This window comes from Molossus molossus, unplaced genomic scaffold (genome assembly GCF_014108415.1).
Source record: "Molossus molossus isolate mMolMol1 unplaced genomic scaffold, mMolMol1.p scaffold_m16_p_1, whole genome shotgun sequence".
Classification (NCBI taxonomy): domain Eukaryota; kingdom Metazoa; phylum Chordata; class Mammalia; order Chiroptera; family Molossidae; genus Molossus; species Molossus molossus.
In genome coordinates, this window is record NW_023425344.1 from 226,399,376 (window position 1) to 226,426,455 (window position 27,080).

Genomic DNA, 27,080 nt, shown 5'->3' on the forward strand with positions numbered 1-27,080 from the left:
GAATATCAATTACCTGAATATTTCTAAAACACAACAACAAATATAAACAACAAAGCTTTTCAGCCATTGCTATATTAAAAAAAAAAAAAGTTTGCAATTCGTTTCAAGATTGAATTCAGCCTGGATGATGTGGTTCAGTGGTTGAGCACTGACCCAAGCACCAAAAGGTCGCCAGTTCAATTCCCGGTCAGGGCACATGGCCAGGTTGTGGGCCAAATCCCCAGTGGGGTGCATGTAGATAGCGGCCAATGTTCTCTCTCATTGATGTTTCCATCTCTCTCTCCCTCTCTCTCTAAAAGCAATAAAGAAAAAAAAAGGTTGCCCTGGCCGGTTTGGCTCAGCGGTTGGAGCGTCCACCTGCGGTCCTGAGAGACCCGGGTTCAGTTCCCGCTAAGGGCATGTACCTCGGTTGCAGTTTGTCCCCGGCCCTGGTTGGTCGTGCAGGTGGCAGCCACTCGATGTGTCCCTTTCACATCAACGTTTCTCTCTCTCTCTCTCTTCCTCTCTCTCCCTCCCACTCTATCTGTACAAAAAATGGAAAAATGTCCTCGGGTGAGGATAAAAAAAAAAAAAGCGTTGAATTCAATTCAACCTCCAATTCAAGGTTGCTAGGGGCAACATTAGATTTAAATTAGATTTAAATGTCTCACCCCAAGCCTCAAAACATTCCAATCCCCAGACACATTTACAGAAATTTTGAATAGCAACTGACAAGGGTTTTGGTATGTATACATACATACACACACACACATATACATATATATATGACTGACAAGGGTTTCTGGATATCTATCTATCTATATTTATATCTATATTTATAGATAGATAGATAGATATCTCCCAAAACTAACAAGTACAGGACTCACTTGAAAATATAATAGCTGCTAAAAAACGTCTATTTGTATATGTATATGCACGTGTGTGTATTACTATATAGTAAGCACTGTTCTAAGAATATAAATACAAGTGTGTATATAATATCATTTCATCAGCACAAGAAACACTAAGAGGTCGGAGCTATACTTCCAATTTTCAATATAAGAAACCATGGCTTTGAAAGATTTAAAATGCTGCTAGTCAAGATAGTGCAGTACATTCATTCAAATAACAATATATAAATGTATATCAAATTATGTAAGTAAACAATGCATAGCTGGCTCAAACAAATAGGATAAATACTTCTCAGTGATAGGGAACATGAATGTAAAATGGTACACAATACAGAAGCCTGGGGCCTCCTGGGTTCCTGGTCCAGAAGCAGGCAGCGGCAGGTAGTTGAGAGTTTGGCTTCCTAGGTGAACAGGGACTAAATTGCTCCACCTATGACAGAGGACCTATACAGGCTGCAGCTAGGGCTGAGATAGGACTCCCTTATAAAGAACACAACTTGCCAACTCTGCCAGGGGCTAATGCCTATAGGAAATAAGTCCCAGGAAGGTTTTAGGACACAGACACAGCTTCAAAATCAAGATAGAGCCCTGGCCGGTTTGGTTCAGCAGTAGAGCACTGGCCCGCAGATCAAGAGTCAAGGGTTCAATTCCGGTCAAGGGCATGTACTTCAGTTGTGGTTCGGGCCCTGGCCCTGGTCAGAGTTGAGCAGGAGGCAGCAGTTGATGTGTTTCTCTCACATCGATGTTTCTATTTCTTTCCCCCTCCCACTCTGGAGATAAAATGGAAGAATTTATCTTCAGGTGAGGATTAAACAAAAAAACAAAACCAAGAAAGAAACCAGGCCACCTGCTAATCCTGTATGCAATATCTCTGAGGGGCAGTAACTCTAAGCCTGATTCTAGAATTGGGGTCCAGAGGCAAGCATACAACTATTATACAAGGAGGAAGGTGAACACAGATGAACAGTGAAAGTTAACCAAGTCTCAAGAATATTATATATTCTTAATATTATATAGTAACAATGCTGTTATATTCTGAATGGCATTCCAGTCTCCAATGCCTGAATGTATAGCGGTTAAGACTGTTTCCAGCCCTGGCTGGTTTGGCTCAGCGGTTAGAGCGTCAGCCTGCGGTCCAGAGAGACGCGGGTTCGGTTCCCGCTAGGGGCATGTACCTCGGTTGCAGTTTGTCCCCGGCCCTGGTTGGGTCGTGCGGGTGGCAGCCACTCGATGTGCCCCTTTCACGTCGATGTTTCTCTCTCTCTCTCTCCCCCTTCCACTCTATCTGAACAAGAAATGGAAAAAAAAATGTCCTCGGGTGAGGATAAAAAAAAAAAAAAAAGACTGTTTCCAGTGTTCTCTCACACCCTTCTATATTTATAAGATATATCCTTGTTACCTAAAGAACCTACCACGTTTCAATTTTTTACTCCTTCCCAACAAACCGATAATCATGATAATCCGAAAGATTATTTTTTAAATGCAATAAAGTTACAAAACCTATTTTCTGCTGATAGCTTCTGACAACTCCAAAACTAACCATCCAGTTTCCCACAGTTAAAGAAAAGTGTCTTTATAACCAAACTTATTGACCATGTCTAAGCAAACTTTAAGTGATGCAGGATCCCTCAAATTTAGCCTTCCTTTTATCAACCAGACATAGGACTTTCCCACCACTAGGAAGGGAGTGGTTTCCAGTTTTAAGATGACACAATCGAAAGGTTCCGAAAAGGAATTAAAAATAGTCTCTGGAGCCCTGGCCCATTTGGCTCAGCGGATGGAGCGTAGGCCTGCGGTCTGGAGAGACCTGGGTTCGGTTCCCGCTAAGGGCACGTACCTCAGTTGCAGTTTGTCCCTGGCCCTGGTTAGGTCATGTGGGAGGTGGCCACTCAATGTGTCCCCTTCACGTTGATGTTTCTCTCTCTCTCTCTCTTTCTCTCTCTCCCCCTCCCTCCCTCTGACTCTATCTGAACAAAAAATGGAAAAATGTCCTCGGGTAAGGATAAAAAAAAAAGTCTCTGGAAAGAGTAACTCAGAATAAAAAGTGTGTTTTAGTAAAACAAACATAAAATTAGCAATCTATCACTTAAATTCTAGACCTACCTCTGCCACTAAGTAGCTGTGTGACTGTAGCTAACCTAACCTGGGCTTCAGGTTCTTTATCTATAAAACAAGGACACTTCATAAATTCTCTTGGGCTCTACTAATTCCAACATTGTAACATTCTTTTAAACATAATAGGAATGTTTGCTAAATGTGGACAAATTCAGCATTTACATGTTTTCTAGAGCTTTAAAAAACTTTACAAATGCTAGTGATGCTTATCCACTATTCTTCTCCCAGAAAAATCACATAATCACAATCTAAAAACATTTTCATTACATAGTTTTGCAAAGCACTTTTAATACTGTTACATATATGTTAAAACTTTAATTGAGGTATAATTTATATGTACTAAAATTCACTTTTTTAAAAAAATACATTTTTACTGATTTTTTTTAGAGAGAGAGAGAGGAAGGGAACGAGAGAAACATCAACGTGAGACAGAAACATCAATTGGCTGCCTCCTGCATGCCTGCCCCTGGGGATCGAGCCCGAAACCCAGGCATGTGCCCTGAAAGAGAATCAAACTGGGACCTCTCAGTCCATGGGACAACACTCAATCCATTGAGCCATACCAGCCAGGCCTAAAATTCACTTTTAAGTTACACATCTGAGTTTGAAAAACACACACTCATGTAACCACCACAACAATCAAGATATAGAACAGATACAGACAACAGAAAACACCCCAAAAAATGTCCTCATCCCTTTGTAGTCAAACCATCCCATACTCCTTGGCAACCACTAATCAGTTTTCTGTTCCTTATTCCAAAAATCATAAAAAATGGAATCATATAGTATATGATTCTGAGTTTGGCTCCTTTCACTTATCAAAATGTGTTTGATATCCATCCATGTTATTGTATGCACTGACAAATAATATTCCACTGTATGGATGTACCAAAGTTTCTCAGTTCACCAAGTGAAGTACATCTGGGTTTGCTTCCAGTTTGGGGCATTAGCATACATTTCTGTGTGACTATTGAGTTTTTATTTCACTTAAGTAAATACTTAGCAATGGAGCTATCAGATCATTATGGTAAGTGTATGTTTAACTGTTCATGAGAACCTGCCAGTTTTCCAAAGAGTGTACCAACAGTGAATAAGTGTTTTTTAATTGTTCTAAGGATAAATATGTTTAGATCTTGTCACAAATTTCATAAAACAATCCTAAATGAATCCAGATATTTTCAGAGGAAATGATTTTCCTGTGTCCTATTTATAGAAAGAAGTTAACAAAGGAAGTTGGACTTGAAAATTAATAGTCTTTAAAATAATACCATGTTTGAAATCACACTCACAAGCTCTATAGGTCATTAACTCTGTGTGTGTGTGTGTGTGTGTGTGTGTGTGTGTGTGTATCAATCCATGTGGCTAGAGTGTGGGTTTAAACTGCTTATTCAGAATGGGAGACTCCACAATATATAGATGCTGTATTATAGAATTATACACTTGAAACTTATATAATTGTATTAACCAATGTCACCCCAATAAATTCAATAAATTTTTTGAAACCACTGGGGGGAAAAAAAAGGAACGGGAGATTCCAAGTGGCTAAGTCTGTACAAATTCTGGTCTTTTTTTTTTTTTTTTTTAATCCTTACCCAAGAATATTTTTTCATTCATCTTCAGACAGAATGAGAGGGAGAGAGAGACACACACACACATTGACTGACTGTCTCCTGCATGACCCCAACCAGGGCCACGGATCGAACTGCAACCGAGGTATCTGCCCTTGACTGAAATCGAATCTGAAACTCTTTGGTTCAAGAACTGACACTCTAACCACTGAGCCAAACCAGCCAGGGCAAATCCTAGTCATTTTGGACATCAATGAGAAGAAAGAAGAAAGACATATAATAAAATATTTGATTTTTCCAACTCACTTTCTTTTTCATCCAGTTTAGATTTCCCAGTTCATCAATATACTCACTCCTCACTCTCAATTCAATGTTTCCCATGTCTCTTTCCTCTTACACTCTCCTAGCAACTCCAACTATCCTTCATGACTGCAACAGACCAGTGGAATATTAAAGAAAATCACATATCCAAGGAGACCAGTTACTGTCAGAAATTCACAATTAACAATCTAAATCACAACAATATTACTCTAAAAGCTCTCAAGTGGCTGTTTTATATATTTTCTTCAATCCTTAAACATTTCACCCCTTCTCTCCATTCCTCCCATCCCTTTTAATTTAAGATATTTTCCTTAAGAAAATAGAAGCCAGTAGATGAAAGCTCCCTATTCTTTCCACAACCAAAGTGAACCAGTCATCTCCTTTTCCCCTACTTTAAAATGAGTAAGCATCTCTGATTACTATTAAAGGGTCACTGAAGTTTGCTCTTTGTATTACCTCTCTTGCAGTAAAAAATTTCTTTCCTTCCAAAATTCACTCTCTCCTGTATCATCAATCTTTCCTCCTTTATAAGATCAGTCCCATTATCAGGTAAATATGTCCCATTATGTTCCATTATAAATTTTGAAAAGTAGCCCATCATTCCCTATACAGCTATGTTCTACCTCCTCCCCCATTTCTCAGTTACCCTTTGTAGCCACAATTCTCAAAAAAGTATCAACTCTCTCAGTCTCTAATTTCTAACCTTCATTCACTATTCAGCTGCTCCCAACTGGTCCACTTCCACAAGTTCATTGAAACTGCCCCTTAAACAAAGTTAAAGAGATGGCACACTTAAAGGAATGAATGAAGAGAGCTTAATGGAGAGATTATTAACAAAAGTGTGGGCAGGATTAAGGTAACATTTTTTATTTTAAAGGTACCATTATCTTGGTCATAATCTCAAATGGCAATTTTCCTATGTATTTACCTTCTTATTGTGCATCTCCTTCCACTACACTATAAACTCCAAGAGGGCAGAGATTATTAATTCAATTCAAATACCACTGAGAACACAATACATCCAAGGAACTGTGAAAGTTATGAAGAATAAGGCAGCCCAGCCAGTGTAGCTCCATGGATTGAGCATCCTCCTATGCACCAAGAGGTTGCCAGTTCAGTTACCGGTCAGGGCACACACCTGGGTTGCCCTGGCTCAATCCCCAGTGGGTGGCATGCAGGAGGCAGCCTATCGATGTTTCTTTCTTACACTGATGTTTCTTTCTCTCACCCTTCCTTTCTCTCTAAGAAAAAAAAAAAAAAAGCAATAAAAAATAAAAACAAAATGAATCAAAAAATTATGTTAAACAAAAGAAATCAAATAAAAAGGGTGCAGTAGTGCTCTGGCTTGTTTGTCTCAGCAGTTAGAGCACTGGCCCTTAGACCAAAGAGTCACAGGTTCCATTCCCAGTCAAGGGCACGTATCTCGGTTGTAGGTTCAATCCTCAGCCCCTGTCAGGGTCATGTGGGAGGCAAACTATCAATGGGTCTCTCTCACATCACTGTTTCTCTCTCTCTCTCTCCCTATCTCCCTCCCACTCTATCTTTTAAAAAAAAAAAAAAAAACTCCATGGAAAAATACCCTCGAGTGAGGATAAAAAAAATAAGAGTGCAGTAGACCCCCCTTCCTTATCTATGGTTTTGCATTCCACTGTTTTGCATTCCACAGTCAACCACAGTTCAAAAGTATTAAATTTTCCCAACCACTGACATCATCTGCTCCTGACAGCCAATAATCGACATCGTCATGACTCAGTGTACCAGGATCATCCAAAGGAGATGATGATCCTTCTGACTATGAAAATTAATAAAGTGAAACCCTACTACTACTAAAGTAATGAGTAGGAATCTTTTTTTTTTAATCCTCACTCAAGGATATTTTTCCATTTTTGTTCAGATAGAGTATGAGGGAGGGAGAGAGATACACTGATGTGAGAGAAACAGATAGACTGGTTGCCTCCCACACGACCCCGACCAGGGCCAGGGATGAACTGTACTGAGGTACGTGTCCTTGACCAGAATTGAACCTGAAACTCATTGGTCCCCGGGCCAACGCTCTAACCACTGAGATTGGCCAGGGCTAAAGTAATGAATAGGAATCTTAGTAGACTTTTTTTTTTTTTTTATCCTCACCCAAGGACATTTTTCCATTTTTTATTCAGATAGAGCGGGAAGGAGACAGAGGAAGAGAGAGAGAGAGAAACATCAATGTGAAAGGGGCACATCAAGTGGCCGCCACCCACACGACCCAACCAGGGCCGGGTACAAACTGCAGCCCAGGTACATGCCCTTAGCGGGAACCGAACCCAGGTCTCTGTGGACCACAGGCTGACGCTCTAACCTCTGAGCCAAACTGGCCAGGGCAGAATCTTAGTAGACTTTAGCAGAAGTCTACTATAGGGAAACATGCTGACTCTGGAGTCAGGAGGCCAAGAAGGGGGAGCTCTCATACAGTTCCACTAAAGGTCCACTACAGGGAGAACTGTCAACTACAGGACCCAACAGGAAAAACGTACATTGCATTTCCCACAAGAAAATGACTACTACAGCAACTCAACTAATGAGAAACCCCCATCACCCTGAACTCCTGCTTTTATCCAATTAATTTGAATTCAAAACAACCCCTCCCAATTTCCTCCTTTTTCTCTAGACAATAACGGTCCTCTCCTTTGTTTGTTGGACTTTCTATGGCTTTTACTATAGTTTGCTTGTCCCAAATTGTAATTCTTTGCTGTGTCCAAATAAATCCATTTTTGCTGGTAAAATAACAAACTGTTTTACTTTTAAGGTCAATATAATGTATAGTAAGAAGGTCACTGCCTAAGGCTCCATCACATTGACTTTATCATTCACTTCACTTCATATCATGTAGGCATTTTATCATCTCACATCAACACATGAAGGATGAGTGCTGTACAAGATATTTTGAGAGACACTACATTCACATAAATTTTATTCAAGTATATTGTCATAATTATTCTACTTTATTACTGTGTGAAATTCAAGAACAGACAGAATTAGAAAGTAGCTGTAGGAAGAAAGGGCAAAACTAAATTGAAAGGGACATGAAACAACGTTTTGCTGATCATCTATGTAAATTAAGACACAGCTTTGAATATTATCCATCCCTAGTGCCATGCAAAAATTAACATCCACTCTGGAATTTGGCTGCATAAATGATGATATATCCATTAAATGGAATGTTCTTCAGCTGTTTTAAACTGTTTTCAAATAATTGTAATGATATTAGAATGTATGATTTATTGATTAATTGATTTTTAAAGAGCTAGAAAGGGAGAGAGAAAGAGATAGAAGCACTGATGTGAGAGAGAGACATGGATTGGCTGCCTCTTGCATGCCCTCCCACTGGGGATCAAGCCCAAAATCCAGGCAAGTGCCCTGACCAGGAAGGAAACCAGGACCTCTCCATCCATGGACAACGCTCAATCCACTGAGCCACACCGGTCGAGATAGAATGTATGTTTTTAAAGAGCAGGTTTGTGCCTGGCCAGTGTGGCTCAGTGGTTGAGAGTCAACCCATGCACCAAGAGGTCGCCAGTTCAATTCCCTGTCAGGACACATGCCCAGGTTGTGGGCCAGATCCCTAGTGGGGGGCATGCAGGAGGCAGCCAATCGTTGTTCACTCTCATCGATGTTTCAATGTCTCTTTCCCTCTCCCTTGCTCTCTCTCTAAAAATCAATAAAGAAAAAAAAAATTAAAAAGCAGGTTTGCCCTGGCTGGTGTGGCTCAGTCAGCTGGAGCGTCATCCCATACTGATCGATGTTTCTCTCACATGGATGTTTCTCTCTCTCCCTCTCCCTTCTTCTCTCTCTCTCTCAGGAGAGGATTTAAAGAGGGAGGGAGGAAGGGCTCCAAAATTATATATATAGTAAATATATGCATGAGGAAAAAATAGACAATCTTTTATTTAATGTTTTGTTGATTTAATTTTTAAAAAAATAATTAGGGGTTGCCCTGGCCTGTTTGGCTCAGCAGATGGAGCGTCGGCCTGCAGACCAGAGAGTCCGGGGTTCGGTTCCCACTAAGGGCATGTACTTTGGTTGCAGTTTGTCCCTGGCCCTGGTTGGGAACCGGGGTCATGTGGGTGGTAACCACTCAATGTGTCTCTCTCACATCGATGTTTCTCTCTCCTTCATTCTCTCTCTCCTGTTCTATCTGAAGATAAATGCAAAAATGTCCTCGGGTGAAGATTTTAAAAATAATAATAATAATAATAATAATTAGGGGTCAACATCATGGAAACCACAATTATACCTCACAAGTGTCTGGGCTTCACTGTAAGAATATAAGTGAATGCCCTGGCCGGTTTGGCTCAGCGGTTACAGCATCAGCCTGCGGTCCAGAGAGATGCGGGTCCGGTTCCCGCTAAGGGTGCATGCCTTGGGTACAGTGTGTCCCCAGCCCTGGTTGGTAGTGCAGGTGGCGGCCACTCAATGTGTCCCTTTCACATCGATGTTTCTCTCTGTCTCCCTCTCTCCCACTCTACCTGAACAAAAAATGGAAAAATGTCTTCGGGTAAGAATTAAAAAAAAATAGAATACGAGTGATAACCCTCATTCACTAGGTCTACTGGAAGGGGGAACAAAGTAAAAATAATAAGAACATTCATTAAAGGAACACACCACAAATATTATTTCAGCCCTGGCTGGCATTGCTCAGTGGTTAGAGCATCAGCCTGCACACAGGTTCAATTCCCAATCAAGGGAATGTTCTGGGCTGTAGGCTCAATCCCTGGCTCTGGTCAGGGCGAGTACAGAGCCAACCAATCCATGTGTCTCTGTCACATCAATGTTTCTCTCTCTTTCTAACCTTTCCCCCATCCCTTCCACTCTGTCTAAAAAATCAATAAGCCCAGCCAGTGTGGCTCAGTTGGTTGGGCATCATCTCATGAACCAGGAGGTCACAGTTCGATTCCCAGTCAAGGCACACGCCGGGGTTGCAGGCTTGATCCCTGGTAGGGTGCGTGCAAGAGACAGCCAATCGATGTTTCTCTCTCATCGATGTTTCTCTCTCTCCCTCTCCCTTCCTCTCTCTGAAATCAATAAAAACATATTTTAGTCCTGGCCAGTTTGACTCGGCGGTTAGAGTGTCGGCCTGCGGTCCAGAGAGACCCGGGTTCGGTTCCTGCTAAGGGCATGTCTCTCGGTTGCAGTTTGTCCCCGGCCCTGGCTGGGTCCTGTGGGTGGCAGCCACTCGATGTGTCCCTTTCACATCGATGTTTCTCTCTCTCTTCCTCCCACTCTATCTGAACAAAAAATGGAAAAATGTCCTCGGGTGAGGATAAAGAAAAAAAAAAAAAATATATATATATATATATATAAAAGAAAATATTATTTCAGATACAGATGAATAGGCAACTTATCAAATGAAGTCCAAGTCCTTCAGGGTATGTTAACAAATCTATGACAAGTAGTTACAGAATTCAGTACAATGAAAATATATACCAAACGTGATTAATTTGAGCTAGAAAAAAATATTGAGATGACTTAGTGATTTTTCACAGGACTGAGTTCAGTTCTTTTACAAAGAAATAAAGAAGAGGGGAAAGGAACAGCAAGAAGTGAAGCCTGCATCCTGATTTCCCAGGAAATTAATTCTTACTTGGCAAAGCACTGTCCTCAAATTCTAAAGAAGCAGAACTTTACAAACAGAGATGAGATACATAAAATCCAAATACTCTGTAACAGATATATACTTTTCCCTTTGTTCTTAAGATCTATAAAAGAGAATAATTAATGTGTATTAAAACATATGAAAAATTAAAAGCCTAGCCCAGCTGGTGTGGCTCAGTGGTTGAGTGTCAACCTATGCATCAAGAGGTTACCGGTTTGATTCCCAGTCAGGGCACATGCCTGGGTTATGGGCTCAATCCCCAATAGGGGGTGTGCAGGAGGCAGCTGATCGATAGTTCTCACATCAATGTTTCTATCTCCTCCTTCTCCTTTCCTCTCTCTAAAATCAATAAAAATATCTTTAAAAAATTAAAAGCCTAATTTAGAGTTAATAGTTTTAATGTCTTTCAAAATGTTAAGTAAATCTCACAAGCTGTAAAATTACTATTTTTATAATTTTTTATCCTCACCCAAGGACATTTTTCCATTTTTGTTCAAACAGAGCAGGAGGGAGAGAGAGAGAGAGAAACATCGACATGAAAGAGACACATTGATAGTGGCTGCCACCCACACAACCCAACCAGGGTCGGGGACAAACTGCAACCGAGATACATGCCCTTAGCAGGAACCGAACCCGGGTCTCTCTGGACCGTAGGCCGATGCTCTAACCACTGAGCCAAACCGGCCAGGGCTCTATTTTTATAATTTTTTAAATGAAAAGGAAAACCTTCAACTAGGATTACATGAGACCACTTTGATATATACAGTATTAATTCTGGATTTTAAATTTACCAAGGTTAATAAAAATTCTTATAATCTTTCTCCATGTTTTTACATAGAACATTTCCTTGAATTTTCAGTTTTAAAAATTAAATTTCCAATTTAAAAAATAAATTTCCAATTAAAAAAATAAAGCCTTAGATCTTCCTTTAGAAAAGGACTACATGATACGATTAAAAAAAAAAAGAGTCTTCTTAAGATAAAAAAGTATCAGGGCAGGCAATTTATAAAGGGGAGAGACAGCAAAGAAGTGAGAGGGAAAAAAGAAGGAATATAAAGGAAGCTTTTCTTCCTTTAAGTCACCTGTTCAAAATCTGACCCTGATTTCCATTAAATGGTCCAGCACGGAAGCTACTATAGAACTGTGAACAGAAGGTTGCCTAGTACGCAGAAAAATGTCAGCTGAACTTTTTTTTTAATCCTCACCCAAGGACATTTTTCCATTTTTTGTTCAGATAGAGTGGGAGGGAGAGAGAGAAACATCAACGTGAAAGGGACACATCGAGTGGTTGCCACCCACATGACCCAACCAGGGCCTGGGACAAACTGCAACCGAGGTACGTGCCCTTAGTGGAAACTGAACCCAGGTCTCTCTGGACCGCAGGCCGACGCTCTAACCGCTGAGCCAAACCAGCCAGGGCAGCTGAACTTTTAATGTTCAAGTATAAAGTAGTGTAAGAAGGAAATTACACAACTGGATTTTTAAATCCATGGGTTCATTTCTTCTACAATGCTTCCCTCAGCACCATGACCCCAACTGCCACTCAAGACCAAAAAGCCAACAGATTGCTACTTGGAAGAATTACTAACAAGGCAGAAAAATTTATTAAACTTTGTAACAAGTGGATAAACAATAAATACCGGTCTCAACATATGGTGCTGGGACAATTAGATATCCATATGCAAAAAAATTAAGTTGAGCCCCTTTTCTCCATATCATGTACAAAAATGAACTCAAAATGAATCATAGACCTAAAGGTAAGAACTAAACCACAAAATTGTTAGAAGTATAAGTATAAATATTCAGGACCTTGGATTAAAAGATAGTTTCTTAGATATAACAGCAAAAGCACAAGCAAAAAAAGTTAGACTTCACCAAAATGAAAAGCTTTTGTACTTCAAAGGACACCATGAAGAAAGTGTAAACACAATCCACATAGTGGGGAAAAAAATATGTGCACATCATTCATCTGATCATTGTATCCAGAATATAAAAATATTTTTATAACTCATAATTCAATAATAGACAAATATCCCCATTTTTTAAATGAGCAAGGGATCTGAACAGATATTTCTCCAAAGAAGATATACAAATGGCCAATAAACCCATAAAAAAAAATTTCCAATATCATTAGCCTACAGGGAAATGCAAACAAAACCACAATGAGCTCTAGCCTGGTAACTTAACTTGGTTAGAGCACCATCTAACATGCTAAGGTTGTAGACTGATCCCCTATCAAGCAATGAATGCATAAACAAATGGAACAACAAATCTATGTTTCTTCCTCTCTTTCTCTTTCTCTCTCTCTCCCCCCCCTTTGTCTCTCTCCTCCTTTTCCTCTCTCTCTCTAAAATCAATTTATTTATTTTAATTATTTTTTTTAAATATGTTTTTATTGATATTGTTTAAAGAGAGAAGGAGGAGGAGAGAGATAGAAACATCAATGTGAGAGAGAAACATCAATCGGCTGCCTCCTGCACATCCCCTACTGGGGATCTAGCCCCAAACTCAGGCCTGTGCCCTGATCGGGGAGGAGAGAGATAGAAACATCAATGTGAGAGAGAAACATCAATCGGCTGCCTCCTGCACATCCCCTACTGGGGATCTAGCCCCAAACTCAGGCCTGTGCCCTGATCGGGAATCAAACCAGGATTTCTCAGTCCATGAAATGATGCTCAATCCATTGAGCCACACTAGCCAGGCTCTAAAATCTATTTTAAAAGAACACTCACACAATAAATTATCACATCACATCTTAACTTTAATGGGTATAATAATATTAATAATAAAGATAATAACAAGTGGTGGTGAGAATGTAGAAAAATTGAATTCCCATTCCCACTGCTGGTGGGAAAATAAAATGGTACAGCTCCTTTGGAAAGCTAAGTTACCATATGATCCAGCAATTCCACTACTAGGTACATACTCAAGAGAAATGAAAATATGTGTCCATACAAAAACTTCTACATAAATGTTCATAGCAGCTTTATTTAAATAGCCAAAAACTAGAAAAAATTCTATGACTATCAACAGAAGAACAGATTTTAACAATTGTGATATATCCATATACTGGAATAGTACTTAGCAATCAAAAGGAATAAATTACTGATATATAAAATAACACAGATAAATTTCAAATTGATAAGGCTGAACGAGAGAAGCCAGACCTCCCTCTCAAAAATAGGTGTATATGCCATACAATTCTCTTTACATAAAATTCTAGAAAATGAAAACTAATCTATAACAGCAGCAGATTAATGGTTACCTCTGGGGGTGGAAAGAGAGACGGATTACAAAGGGGCACAAGGAAACTTTTAAAGTAATATGTTCCTTACCCTGGCTGTGGTGTATGAATAGGTAAAAACTCATCAAATTGTATACTTTAAATATGTGCAATTTCATTGTATGTCAATTATACCTGAATAAAGCTGCTCTTACAAAAAGAATGCATATGCCATGTTGTGGGGAACAGAAGTATACTAGTATTTCTGAAATGGCACATTTGGTCCTGGCCAGTTTGGCTCAGGGGTTAGAGTGTCGGCCCACAGACCGAAGGGTTGTGGGTTTGATTCCCAGTCAAGGGCATGTACCTGGGTTGCAGGTTTGATTCCCCAGCCCAGGTCAGGGTCATGCGGGAGGCAACCAAATCCATTTGTCTCTTTCACATTGATGTTTTTTCTCTCTCTCTTCCTCTCTCCCTTCCACTCTATCTAAAAATCAGTGGGAAAATATCCTTGAGTGAGGATTAACAAAAAAGAAAGAGCCCTGGCCTGGCCGGTTTGGCTCAGCGGTAGGGTGTTGGCCCACAGACCAGAGTCTCAGGTTCTATTCCAGTCAAGGGCATGTACCTCAGGTGTGGTTCAGTCCCCATCCCTGGTCAGGGTCGTAAGGGAAGCAACCAATCAATGTGTCTCTCTCACATTGATGTTTGTTTCTCTTTCTCTCTCTCTGTCTGAAAATAAAATAGAAAAATATCCTCGGCTGAGGAGTAAAAAAGGAAGAAAGAAATGGCACATTTGAGTAAGAAAAAACATGCTGAAAGTTTTTAAGTATGACAAATCTTTTAAAATAGCTAAATTTTCAGCATCCATTGATGCAGCAAATAGTCAAAACCACCAAAGCTACTATAATTTTTTTTAAATAAAAAATTTTTATTTCTCTCTCTCTTTTTTTTAAATCATCACCTGAAGCGCCCGGCTAGCTCAGTCGGTAGAGCATGAGACTCTTAAAATCATCACCTGAGGATAGTTTTCTATTTATCTCAGATAGAGTGGAAGGGAGGGGGGAGAGAGAGAGAAACATCAATGTGAGAGAAACACATCAACTGGTTGCTTCCCACATGACCCCAACCAGGGCCAAGGATGAACTGCAACCGACTCTTTGGTCCATGGGCTGATGCTCTAACTGCTGAGCCAAACTGGCCAGGGCATAAAATAAAAATTATTATTATTTTTTATATCCTCACCCGAGGACATTTTTCCATGTTTTGTTAAGATAGAGTGGGAGGGAGAGAGAGGGAGAGAGAGGGAGAGAGAGAGAGAGAGAGAGAGAGAGAGAGAAAGAGAAACATCGACGTGACAGGGACACATCGAGTGACTGCCTCCTGCACGACCCAACCAGGGCCGGGGACAAACTGCAACCAAAGTACATGCCCTTAGCGGGAACCAAACCCGGGTCTCTATGGACCACAGGCCGACGCTCTAACCGCTGAGCCAAACCGGCCAGGGCTAAAATAAAAATTTTTAAATTCATCGAGAGCCCTGGCCAGTTTGGCTCAGCAGTTGGAGCATCGGCCTGCGGTCCAGAGAGACCCGGGTTCGGTTCCCGCTAAGGGCACGTACCTCGGTTGCAATTTGTCCCCGGCCCTGGTTGGTCGTGCGGGTGGCAGCCACTCGATGTGTCCCTTCACATCGATGTTTCGCTCTCTCTCTTCCTCTCTCTCCCTCCCGCTCTATCTGAACAAAAAATGGAAAAATGTCCTCGGGTGAGGATAAAAAAAAAAAAAAATTCATCGAGAGAGAGAGAGAGAGATGAGATATGACATATATGTATTATATATACAAGAATATATGAGTATATATTCTTCATATATATGTATATACACATGTACAAAAGTTCTAAATATATATGTATGTGTGTGTATATATATATATGCATATTTAGAACATACTAATTTTGTCAACAGATAATATCTGATGAACAAATGGATCTGAGAACCCTTTACTAACAGCAGAAAACATCCACCCTCAATCCAAAGAGCTACAGGTAACAGACTAGAAACTGTTGATAAGGATATTCAATGTCAAGGAGATTGAATATTTAAATATCACTTTAAATAAAATAGAAGTCAAGTCTAGTGAAAATTTTATCTAATAGGTTCCATAGCTATACTTCATAATCCAAAAGACTTTAGGGATTAGCTATAACACTACAAATCTGGGTATAAATACTTAAGAATTTACTGTGGCTTAAAGGTACAAATACAGCTAAACTAAAATATTCAAGTTTTTCCACAGATTGACTGAACTAAAAATAAGACAACAGAATCAAGAATTTAAGATTGCGCCCTGGCCGGTTTGGCTAAGCGGTTGGAGCGTTGGCCTGCGGGCCAGAGAGTTCCGGGTTTGGTTCCCGCTAGGGGCACATCCAAAAAAAAAGAATTTAAGATTGCTTTTAATGTTTAAATGAAGTTTAAGTTTTCATAGTTCAATTTTATTTACAAGTCTCTTTTATAGTCCATGCAAAAAAAAAAACACAGAAAAAGCTTTCATCTCCTATCTGCAATCCTGGATCCTTACAATAGTAGCTAACATTTACTATGAGCTAAGTACTGTGTTAAACTCTTTACATGAATTATCTCATATAACCCTGAAAGCAGTTTATTTTAGATGAGGAACTGAAGCTAAAAGAATTAACTTGCCTAAGGAAGTAGAGCTGGATTTGAACTGAAGCAATCGAAGTTCATTTATTTGATGTCATAAAACTCAACCCCTAATCAGGATCTCCCCACCATATTCAATACATTTATATATGCCAGAGAATACTGAAAAAGATAAAGCAAAGTCCTGAACGCAAAAATGTACCACTTTATGAAGAGATTAAGTATCACAAAATGACTCAATGTGATAAAATACCAACACTGTATGGTTTCTAAAATTAGGCTATAAGAGATCATTAAGAAATGAACGGCTTTTGATGTAACATGTTAACATTTTTAGAAAGATGACCAGTCCTATAAATGGACATTTACAGTCCATTTTCTTGCCAATACTTTCAATACAGTATTTAATACTGCATTCCTTGCAAGAATATAGAAGACTTGGCTGTAATAGAAAATATCATTCCTTCATACTACCAATAATAATTTTCAAAAATAAGAATGAATCAACTCCTTAAAATGGTTAACCACTCGAAACTACATTCATTGATGACATTTAAAGAAAGCCCATTACACCACGAATGTTATGGAAATTATGTATATGCTTTCATCAGAGATAATTTAAGAGATAATGTAACACCCTGGAGCGGTTGGTTAGAGCATTATCCCTATACACCAAGATTACAGGTTCTGGTTCGGTCTCTGGTCAGGGCAGAAATAAGTGGAACAACAAATCGATGTAAATGCTTAAAATATATGGTTTTCCTAAATGCCACAAATCACAGTATCTGGAATATTAGCCTCTCCTAGAAAGAGAAGTCTATAATAGGCCTAATACTGTCTTTTTTTTCCTTATTGATTTTAGAGAGAGAGGAGATAGAATGATGAGAGAGAACATCGACTGGCTGCTTCCTGCATGACCCCCACTAGGGATTTGGCCCACAACCTGGGCATGTGCCCTGACAGGGAATCCAACCAGCTACCTCTTGGTGCATGGGTCGATGCTCAACGACTGAGCCACACTGGCTGGGCTAATATTGTTATAATTAAACATTGCTACATGTTGAGTGCCCTCTATGAAAAAGGCACTATACAAAATGCTTATTATTTCATTCTCACCATCAGCCTAGTAAGGAGGATAATATAAACTCCATTTAGCAGATGACAAAATTGAGGCTAAGAGGGGATGAATAAACTGCCCAATTAGTAAAAAATATAGCCAGTATTCAAAAATACTGTCATACAATTATAAAACCTGGACTTTGTCCATTTGATCATGCTTCCTCCAAACACAAATTATGCCTTTTTCAATTTCATAATACGGTAATTACAAATATACTTCTGCCATCATCAGGCTATTATATAGTTCTGTGAGATTCTAGGTTGAAAAAAAAAAGTTTATCTAGATGATTAAAGAATACTGACAGCTAAAATTCCTTATAATAAAGTTGGTTATATTAAAAGTAATTAAATAAACCTTCATAAAAGTATGCAAAGCAGCACCCTATGACACAATTGAAAGGTACCTGAGGTGTGCTTTTGCATAGCTGGCCAGGACAAAAGCATCACTAATTTTGACTCTTCTAAGGTCAAAGGTAGTCAAGGTCAATCATTTTTCTTTCTTTTTTAAAAAATATGTTTTTATGATTTTAAAGAGAGAGGAAGGGAGAGGGAGAGAGAGGCAGAAACATCTATTAATAAACATCAATTGGCTGCCTCCTGCATGCCCCCTGCTGGGGATCAAGCCTGAAACCCGCACATGTGCCCTGGGAATCAAACCAGCAACCTCTTGGTGCATGGGTCAATTCTCAACCACTGAGCCATACCGGGCAGACAACCAAAGTCAATCTTAAATAAAGTTATGAATTTTGCTTTTTTTCTGTGCTCTTGGCTTTCCTTACTTTGCTTTTATTCAGGAGCCAAGCAGTGTTCTGCAGCTTTCAATCCTTCTTCCTCCCAAACTAGAAAAAATCTCATCAAATAATAATTTTCCTAATTAACTATATATAGCTTAATATTATAAACAAGTTGCCACAATTAAGATTTTGCTATCTGATCAGAAAACTCAAGACTTTGATCCTGGTTAGAAGAACATAAGGTATCAGCAAGCAAGTGGGGAGAACCAGAGTTTTGGTGGGAGAAGTAACTGAACATTAATTATTAATATAGCCAACTCCTTGGTTAATCTATTTAAAAACGACTAGGGGTCTCTTCCTACTGGTTAATCGCAAACTCCACTGGAAAGGACCAATGAGAAGGCTTGGTCTAGTTATGATTGATGGGGACCTATTCCCAACTGCACGAGGAAAGACAAGTGTTCAACCTTCTTCTAAACCCACATTGTCTTAACCAGGCTCCCATCCTCTAGGACTAGCAATTCTCAGTCTATTCACTTGCATTCTGACATGCTTTCCTAAGTGAAAGAAAACAAAGGAAGAGTTAAAGTGAGGGGGGGGGGGGGGGGCACAGGACAGGACGGGACTGCACAGAATGAAAAATATATTGATGGAAGAATGTTGCAAATAGGATCATCCTCCTTTACATATGTCACTCCAGGAAAACTGCCAAGAACAGCTCAGTCCTCTAGACACACTTCCTGCAGATGCTCCAGACTCCTCCTTAAACACGTCAGTATTCTCCTCATTCTCCCTTAGTTTCTTTTTTTTAAGCATGTTTTTATTGCCCTGGCTGGTTTGGCTCAGCAGTTAGAGCGTTGACCTGCGGTCCAGAGAAACCCAGGTTCGGTTCCTGCTAAGGGCCCGTACCTGGGTTGCAGTTTGTCCCCAGCCCCCCGTTGGGGTCGTGTGGGTGGCAGCCACTCGATGTGTCCCTTTCACATCGATGTTTCTCTCTCTCTCTCTCTCTCTCTGCCCCCCTCTCCCTCTCTCTCCCTCCCACTCTATCTGAACAAAAAATGGAAAAATGTCCTCAGATGAGGTTAAAAAAAATTGTTTTCATTGAGTTTTTAGAGAGAAAGGAAAGGAGAAAGAGAAACATCGATGTGAAAGAGAAATATTGATGGCTGCCTCCTGCACACCCCATAGGGATCGAGCCCAGGGCATGTGCCCTGACTGGGAATCAAACCAGGACCTCTCAGTCCATGGGACAATGCTCAATCCACTGACCCACACTGGCCAGGCTCTCTCTTAGTTTCAATCCTCCTTTTGCCACAAGATTTCTAAGTGCATACTTTATATTCTCAAAAATATATGGCAATATCATAATGGCATCCTATGTATCAGTATCTATGTCTCACATCTGAACAAACATCCTAAAACCTTATGGAGTATTTCTACCTTTAATAATGAAATTTTCACCCCGGTTTGGCTCAGCGGTTAGAGCGTCGGCCCACAGTCCAGTGAGACCTGGGTTTGGTTCCCATTAAGGGCATGTACCTAGGTTGCAGTTTGTCCCCAGCCCCACTCGAGGCAGCAGCTCAATGTGTCCCTTTCACATCGTATTTCTCTCTCTCTCTCTCTCTCTCACTTCCTCTCTCTCCCTGCCGCTCTATCTGAACAAAAATGGAAAGGTGTCCTAGGGTGAGGGGGAAAAAAAAATGAAATTTCCATTATACTACTAAAAGAGATTTTCTTTGCAACTAAAAAATGTATCATGTCGAGATTAAAAAAAATAATAAAATAGCCCTGGCTGGTTTGGCTCAGTGGTTAGAGCATCGGCCTGCAGTCCAGAAAGACCCGGGTTCGGTTCCCACTAAGGACACGTATCTCGGTTGCAGTTTGTCCCCAGCCCTGGTTGGGTCGTGCGGGTGGCAGCCACTCGATGTGTACCTTTCACATCGATGTTTCTCTCTCTCCCTCCTTCCCACTCTGTCTGAACAAAAAATGGAAAGATGTCCTCGGGTGAGGATAATAATAATAATAATAATAATAATAATAATAAAAATAGCCTTGGCCAGTTTGGCCCAGCGGTTAGAGCATCGGCCTGCGGTCCGGAGAGACCCGGGTTCGGTTCCCGCTAAGGGCATGTACCTCGGTTGCAGTTTGTCCCCGGCCCTGGTTGGTCGTGCGGGTAACAGCCACTTGGTGTGTCCCTTTCACATCGATGTTTCTCTCTCTCTCTTCCTCTCTCTCCCTCAAACTCTATCTGTACAAAAAATGGGAAAATGTCCTCGAGTGAGGATAAAAATAAATAAATAAATAAATAATAAAATAGCAATTTTTATAAATATATTTAAGTACAATTGCTTCCTTTCTCCCTAGCCCTATCAAGGTAACATCAGAATTCAGAAATTAGCAGAATTCAAGATCTATTCTGTAGTAATCAAAATCTATTAAACCCAATAGATGTGTTTTGGCAAGTCCAAAATAAAATGTAGTTTTTCAAGTACTCTATTAAATAAGACTTTTCTTTAAGATGGTTAGTTTACCAAGAGACCTTTTCTAAAAAAGGAATTCTCACAGCAAACTAAAAACCAAATATAATGGTTTTGTACTTTGAAAGAACTAGATTTTCGGGCACCAACATTTCCATTAGGATTTACTGTATGGGTAGTTGGAGGGCAAGAAGCAGAGAAAGCAGATTAGAAGTTATTTATAAAAGATAAAACTTTACTGAAATAGAAGATAAACTTAATTAACTAGTGTTAATTGAATTCCACTTATTCATTTACATGAATAATCTTTAATATGTAAAATTGAGTCTCATTAAATTGTACAGTCAAGAGCACACAGTTTCTCTGGGATTTAAAAACCACTATAGATTAAGAAATCTAACTGTAAAATGAGTTGAGCAATCAGAGCTATTCATAGATAAGTATAATTAAATTATGGATAAATAAGTCAACTGACTAAAGTCCATTTATTAAGAAGCAAGTAAGTAGTCTTGGCCTGTGTGGCTCAGTTGGCTGGGCCTCGTCCCATGCACCAAAACTTTGCCAGTTTAATTCCCAGTCAGGGCACATGCCCAGGGTTTCAGGCTCAATCACTGGTGGGAGGGTGCAAGAGGCTGCCGATCAATCTTTCACATCAATGTTTCTCTCTCTCTCATCTTTAAAAATCAATAAAAATATTTAAGAAAAAAAGAAAAGAAAATTAAGTAGTCCTGGCCAGAGTAGCTCAGTTGGTTAGAGTACTGTCCTGATATGCCAAAGTTACAGGTTCAATCCCGTCAGGGAACATACAAGAAGCAACGAATGAATACATAAATAAATGGAGCAATAAATCGATGTCTGTCTGTCTCTCTCCCTCCCTCTCTATAAAAATCAATAAATAAAAATTTAAAAAGAAAGTAAGTAATCAAACAAGTCAATGTTCAAAATTATGAAGGATGAACTTTTCTATTTTTCCCACACCTGATTATCAAGGTTTTGCATTCTTCCATCAGTTGGTAAAGAAATGAATGGTCTATACAAATGTGTCCACCAACTGTATAATGATTTATAGAACAATTTGGTGGTAGGGGTACTACATTTAACTCAATACAAAGATTCAAAAGTTTTCATCCTTGGTCCCTTTGTCCTCCAAAATTAGTAAATTTGTTTTGTGAAAGACTGCTTATGTTTTTCACCTCAAACATGCAATGATTATATGTTTTGCTGTCTTCCAAACAAAAATAAAAATTTTAACAAAACATAAAAATCTGAAATAAAACTAAAAATTATTATTTTTTTTTTATTCTCACCCGAGGACATTTTCGAGATTTTGTTCAGATAGAGTGGGAGGGAGAGAGAGCAAGAGAAACATCGACGCAAAAGTAAAAATTGTTTTTGAGAGAGAAAAAATTATCTGAACATCCTAATGCAAAAAAAGCTACATCAATAGTTTCTTCACAATTTCACATAACACTAATGAAAGGGTTACATAAATCCACCAGATTAAAGATTTAAAGAGAGTTATAAGAATCTCCTAGTTTTTCAATGCTGCTTTCTTGGTTTTTATATCCATAAAAACAGATCTAAATCAACTCTTTCTAAATAATAAACCACCTAGTATTTTATAGAAAAATCAAACTAAGAACAGCACAAAACATACATATATACTGTCAATATATCTTAAAGTGTTATGGAGTTAGGTCCCTCAAACAAGTTACATTTACAGTATATGCCACATACAGTTAATTCTCAAGGTAGAAAACCATCAGAACAAAAGCTCCTACTTAAACTATTTACTTCATTGTTAAACCTCTATCCCAGGTGCATTTTACTGTCCAGTATTATCACTATTTCTTCTCTCTTCAAAAATCTAGAAATCTAGCCCTGGCCGGTATGGCTCAGCGGTTAGAGCGTCCGCCTGCGGTCCGGAGAGACCCGGGTTCGGTTCCCGCTAAGGGCACGTACCTCGGTTGCAGTTTGTCCCTGGCCCTGGTTGGTCGTGCGGGTGGCAGCCACTCGATGTGTCCCTTTCACATCGATGTTTCCCTCTCTCTCTCTTCCTCTCTCTCCCTCCCACTCTGTCTGTACAAAAAATTTAAAAAAATGTCCTCGGATGAGGATAAAAATAAAAGTTAGCAGTTGAAAAAAAAAAAAAAAATCTAGAAATCTAAAATGCACAAGTATATCTGGTTCCCTTAAAAATGCTTTTCCGGCCCTGGCCGATTTGGCTCAGCGGTTAGAGCGTCGGCCTGCGGTCCAGAGAGACCCGGGTTCAGATCCCACTAAGGGCGAGTACCTCGGTTGCAGTTAGTCCCGGGACATGGTTGGTTGTGCAGGTGGCGGCCACTCGATGTGTCCCTTTCACGTCGATGTTTCTCTCTCTCTCTCTCTCCCTCCCACTCTATCTGAACAAAAAAATGGAAAAATGTCCTCGGGTGAGGATTAAAAAAAAATGCTTTTCTGCCCTGGCCGGTTTGGCTCAGCAGTTAGAGCGTCAGCCCGTGGACCAGAGAGTCCTGGGTTCAGTTCCTGCTAAGGGAAGGTACCTTGGTTGCAGTTTGTCCCTGGCCCAGGTTGGGGTTGTGTGGGTGGCAGCCAGTCAATGTGTCTCTCTCACATCAATGTTTCTCACTCTCTTCCTCCCACTCTCCCTCCTGCTTTATGTGAAGATGAATGCATAAATGTACCCAGTGAGGATTAAAAAATAATAATAATAATGCTTTTCTATTACATTTTGTATTAGTGTAAGGCCATGAAAACTTTTAAGATATTTTTACTCTAGAAAACAAACACCCTTTTACCTTTTTCTTTTGAAATGTGTCTTACTTGGTTTTTACTTATTTCCTATACATGTACTGTTCTCAAAGCAGTCCATTTCAGTGTTAATCACTGTCAATATGTCTGTGTAAACTTACGTGGTTTTTTTTTAACAGACAATGCTTTACAGTAGGGTGGTAAAAAAGGAAGGGTAAACAAGGGGCACAAGCGAAACAAAGTGTACCACATCTGACAAACACCACTTGATTTCATTTCTCTGCCTCAAATTTCCGTAAGTCCTTGTGCCAAAGATTCTCAATATCTAAAAAGAGGTACAATGTGATATGCGATATGTGATAAGGCAAACATGGGAGGAACCAAATCAGAAACTGAAGAAATTTAATAGAATCTATCACAACCTGAGAAAGAATTAGCACAAGAAGAAAACAAAGAAATAAATAATAAACCCAGTCCCTAGGTACCCCTACTTTAGGGCTGCTTTTGCTGCACTGCATGGCTCAAAATAGTTTTTCAGTCTTTTGACTGTCAGAAATACATTTTACATTGTACCCTAGTATACAGCATATGAGAAAAATATCCCAAAACAATACTTCTCCTTACCAAGTGCAATGCTAGTCAATTCTTTTTGTCTATTTCATTTTCTTTTCTTTTCTTTTCTTTTTTTTTTTTTTTTTTTAATTGATTTGAGAGAAAGAGGAAGGGAGAGGGAGAGAGAAACATCTATGAGAGAGAACATCCATTGGCCACATCTTGCATGCCCCCTACTAGGGATTTGGCCCACAACCTGGGTATGTGCCCTGACACAGAATCGAACCAGTGACCTCTTTGTGCATGGGTCCACGTTCAACCACTGAGCCACACCAGCCGGATTTATTTTTATTTTTAAAGAGAGAAGAAGGGAGAGGGAGAGAGAAAAAAACAGCAGTGTGAGAGCAAAGCATCCACTGGCTGCCTCCTGCACAACCCCTACAGGGGATGGAGCCTGAAACCTGGGCATGTGCCCTGACTGGAAATTGAACCAGTGACCTCCAGGTGCACGGGACAATGCCCACAAGCCAGGGCTCATTTTATTTTCAATGTTGGTGGTAACCCACTAAAAACTGATTCAATAAATTAGTAGTAAATCATGATCCATAGTTTGAAAAACAGGATTAAAATAGAGAACTTCTTATATTAAGATTTTTTTTTTATTTTTTATTTTTTGCAATATGCCTCTGTTCCTAGCAGGGTAGACAGGTATTTTAAGGTTGCCACATTATTGCTGCTTGACCAACATAAGCATCACCTGAGGTAAACGTAAATTTTCAGGCCCCACCCAGACCTGCTGAATCAGACACACAATGGGGCCAGCAGTGTGTATTTTATCAAGCCCTCCAGGTGATTTTGGTGCAAGTTAAAGTTTGAGAACCACCTCATTAAAGAACTCAGGTCTTTCTTCATCCTCTATTTAACAATCCAATACACAGTGCTTAGTCTGTACCAGTCCCTATTCTAAAAGTTCTACAAATATTAACTTATGTGAAAAAACAACCCTATGAAGTAGGAGTTATTGTTATCCCTATTATACAGAGGAGAAAACTTTTGCACAAAGAGGTTAAGTTGCCCAAGCTAAGTGGTGGACTAGAATTCAAACTTATTTCTAATTTGGCAAGAGTGTATCTACCTATCCTCTTCATGACTCTCTCTGATCAAGTCTCCAGTCCTACTTCTTTATATTCCTCCTCTTTTCCCTTTCAAATTCCCCATTCTGTCAATGTCCTTATTTTCTAATATTATTGCTGTCATCCTAAAACAAATTTCTTTTCTAAAACACTGGAATGAAGTCCTTTAACCTTGCTTTGAGGACCTTTTCTCTGGTCCTCGATGGCATCTTCGTATTATGAATGAAGCTGAAGTTTCTTCTATTTCTTAAATTCTTGGTGCTTATTAATGGCCTCACTTTAATTTCTCATATCTACGGTACTGGCCAGTTTCCACAAGACCACTGTTCCCTTCCTGAGCAACTTTCTCGCTCGTTCCTACTCCGCCCTATCTTCTACTCCCTTCCTACAAGGAAATTATTTCTCCCCGCCCACCTGCGTGTCGTTTTGCTAGAGTCCTCTCTAACTGAAAGAAATTCCAGTCCCCGGCCAAACCCCTCACCCCAGTCTCAAGCCCGAGCTACTCCTCGAGGATTTTCTTCCTGGTGTCCCGAGGATCCTCAGACCCAGGAGTTAGTTCCTCGTTCAGTCTTGAGTCCCCCATCCCAGACCAGCGGCGGGGGGCAGGGCGCTCCGGTTCCTCTCCAAGCTGTTCAAGGTCTCCACCGGTCCAGCCCTCCTAAAGACCCTCAGCTCCTTAACTCCCCAGGAGCCCACCTCCCTCCGACAGCTACCTTTCTCAGGAGGGTTCCCACCCCCTCCCTGCCAATCCTCGACGCCCTCGCTAGGATTCAGGTCGCTCCCTGTCACCACGGACTCCGGCTGCCCTCGGTTGCCCATCTCCCTCGAAACCGGACCACTCCCAGTTCCCGACCCCCCAGCTCTCTCCGCTCGGCCGCTCCCGGGCTTCCCGGGTTCCTCTTCTTCTTTGAACCCAAGCTGTCCTGGTATTTCCGAGTCGCCCCGTCCTCGGACCAGGTCATTACCGGTCACCACCCTGTCTGGGACCCCGCCCGCTCCGTCTCCCCAGGGACCTACCCCACACACACTGGCCGGGGTCAGTGTCCCAGACCAAAACAGCACTACGTCCCAAGGGACCTCCTGGCCTGACCCGCTTGGGTCTGGCCCCAACCTACCTGGCCGACACAAACTCCGCCGTCGGGAGCCGGGCCATTCTCCCACCAGCCCAGTCAACGCGAACTCGCCGCCGCCCCCGCCTCCACCCTGGCCACGGCCCGACCCGGCCCGCAGTCCAGGGCCCCTTCCTCTGGCCTCCGCCTCTGGAGTGCCAAGCTCGAGCTTCCGCCCCGCGACAGCCCCCAGACTTCAGGCCCGCGTTATCCGAACTCACCTGCCGCTGCCCCCGACCAACTCCAGAGCCACTGTCTCTACCGCGGCCGCCAGTAGCCACCAAGCGCCACCACCTCCCCCATGACAACAGGCCCACCCCGTTTTATACTTCCTACCTCTCCATTGGATAGTGAAGCAGCGGCTCTCTGCTCTAATTGGTTTGGCTTACCTGTCCGTCATAGCTTCCTTACCGCCCCTTTTCCTGGACCCGGTATGAGCTCCCGCCCGGACCCGGAGTGTTCTGGACCAAGCGTTAGTTGTAATTGGTTGATGGTTGGACAGTTCGAAGTTATGATAGGCTGTCTAAAGTGTCTGTTAAATCAAACTGGCAAGCAATGTGACGGCCACGGTTGGTGCAAGCACAGTTTGGTTGCGCAGTAGAAAGCCAGGAAGGGGCAAAAGCTCACATCTAAGGTTACCCAGGAAGGGTTAACTCTTTTGTTGTAGGGTTTGCTCTGTAAACTCATCTCTTTCACCAGCTTATCACTGCTCGATTATTCACAGGGTACTACTTACAAAATACCAACGTCAGAGGTTGTGTTTAAGAAGTGTTTCCCACTCCTTGGGAGAAAAGCACT

At 40.8% G+C, this 27,080-nt stretch overlaps 1 protein-coding gene across 3 annotated transcripts in view; it reads right to left on the reverse strand.

Moving 5' to 3' along the window:
* The window catches only part of NUMB (NUMB endocytic adaptor protein), a 162,309-nt gene extending 135,717 nt beyond the window's left edge, over positions 1-26,592 (reverse strand). For all 3 annotated transcript variants that reach the window (XM_036261525.1, XM_036261517.1, XM_036261533.1), the window contains exon 1: positions 26,504-26,592. The gene's annotated coding sequence lies outside the window, so the exon portion shown is untranslated. The remainder of the gene's footprint in view (positions 1-26,503) is intronic.
* Positions 26,593-27,080: the final 488 nt, after the last annotated feature.